This window comes from Colobus angolensis, unplaced genomic scaffold, assembly GCF_000951035.1.
Source record: "Colobus angolensis palliatus isolate OR3802 unplaced genomic scaffold, Cang.pa_1.0 Scaffold30, whole genome shotgun sequence".
Taxonomy (NCBI): Eukaryota; Metazoa; Chordata; class Mammalia; order Primates; family Cercopithecidae; genus Colobus; species Colobus angolensis.
Genome location: NW_012116266.1, coordinates 7,766,733 through 7,768,833, shown reverse-complemented (window position 1 = coordinate 7,768,833; position 2,101 = coordinate 7,766,733). Strand labels below are relative to the sequence as shown.

Here is a 2,101-nt window from a genome sequence, read left to right as displayed (position 1 = left end):
AAAAAATTAGCCAGGCGTGGTGGTGGGCGCTTGTAGTCCCAGCTACTCAGGAGGCTGAGGCAGGAGAATGGCGTGAACTGGTAGGCAGAGTTTGCAGTAAGTCGAGATGGCACCACTGCACTCCAGTCTGGGCGACAGAGTGAGACTCTGTCTCAAAAAACAAAACAAAAACAAAAAAACATGTATAGCTTTTATAATATTAAACATGTATAGCTTTTATAATATTAAAAAATAACTTAAAAAAACAGGCAAGCTTCCTCTTCCCCTGGTCAGGGATGAGGACTAAATCCAGTGTTGACAGTGATTCTGTGGAGGGTGGGATTTAATGGGATTTAACAATTCCTTTTTGCTTTTCTGTAATTTCCAACTTTTCTGTAATAAACATATATAGGTTTTATAATATTAAAAAATCATTTAAAAAAATAAGCAAGCTTCCTCTTCCCCTGGTCAGGGATGAGGATTCAACTAATATGAGTGACATGCTCAGTGGGGCTAAGCTGAGGATGACTGGAATTGGAGGCAATGGTGTGAACTCATGATTTTATATATATACATATGGATGAAAACATATATATATATATATATAGTATAGGTATAGGTATGAAATACATGTATTTCCTAGTTCCATCTGTTACAATACTCTAGTGGCAATCAATGGGCACACCTAGCACCCAGATCTTGGATTCAAAATACTATTCTTCAATAAAAGCAACCAGAGCTCTTTGGAGAAATGGCTGATTCCAGGGCTGGGACAAAAGTACAAGATGAGCTTAAAGGAGACCCTACTGATCGTATCTAGGACAATCTGAATATCAAAATAGATAATAATAATCATAGCTTGTAATCTATTGAATAAAATAGAAATCCATAAGTCCATGACATACCTAAGTGAACAAATGAACAAATAAATGAACAGAAATGCACTAACTTACAAAAGAAAAATGCCAATTAATAAATGTTGAAAAATGATGAAATCTGAAAATCACCGTTTGGCAGTCATCACTGCAATAACTGTCAGATAAGAACCATCAATGGGTGCTAAAACTAGTGGGTAAGAGTTTGATGAGGAATAGGATACTTAGTCTCCAATTATCTCTCATAAAATGTTTACTTTGATCACTTGGTTGGGGTAGTATCTGCCAATTTTCATCAATACATGGTGAATTAGTAGTGTTAATTTAATTAACTGTTAATTACCATCAACTTTACAGTGGAAAAAACCAGCAGATTACCTTAGCCAAGAGACCAAAGTTAATTAATACCACCTGTAATGGGCTAAACAGACATTATGCACCTCTTGAAACCATGCTCTGAGAATATGGCATTATTTCTGCCAAGAACGCATTACTGGAATCTAATCATGAGGATGCATCAGACAATCCTAAACTGAGGACATCCTACAAAGGCCATGAAAGAGAAATAAAGACAGAAGAACTGTCCCAGACGGAAACAACAAAATTCAATGTATCCTTTAAAGGACATTAGTGAGACAACTGGAAAAATTTGAATGGGCTCTGTGGATTAGATGATAATACTGTATAAACACCAACTTCCTGAAGCTGATGGTTGTAGTGTGTTTATGTAGGACAGTGTCCTTAAGAGTGTCCAAATGTCCTTGTTTTTAGTAAATACACACTTAAGTACTATGGGGTAATAGAGCATATCAGCAACTTACTGTTAAAATAGCCCAGTGGGAAAAGAAAGAGAAAGAGAGATTGAATGATATGGCAAAAGCAATAACATGTTAAAAGCTGAAGAATAGATGTGAGGGATATATAAAAATTCTTTATACTATTCTTGGAACTTTATTCTAACTTTAAAATTATTTCAAACGTAAAAAACAAAATTATGCCTCCCTATTTTTTAGAAAATCTACTAAAATTTATAGCTTCAGTCTTTTGAAAAAGTTCACAGGATTGCACAGAAGAATCAGATTGTTAAAATAACTCTTTGAACCAACATTACAAATTCTAACATAAACTCAGAAGTTTTTATTAATATTCTTAATCCAAAAAATACCGCTTATAAATGAATTAAACAAAAATGAATCTTGTTCTCATGAAGCCTAGATTCTAACAAGTTAAAAATATCAGGAGACGGC

The 2,101-nt window shown here is 34.4% G+C and overlaps 1 protein-coding gene across 1 annotated transcript in view; it reads right to left on the bottom strand.

Moving 5' to 3' along the window:
- The window catches only part of TRAK2 (trafficking protein, kinesin binding 2), a 95,208-nt gene that overhangs the window by 26,416 nt on the left and 66,691 nt on the right, over nucleotides 1-2,101 (bottom strand). The window lies entirely within an intron of this gene.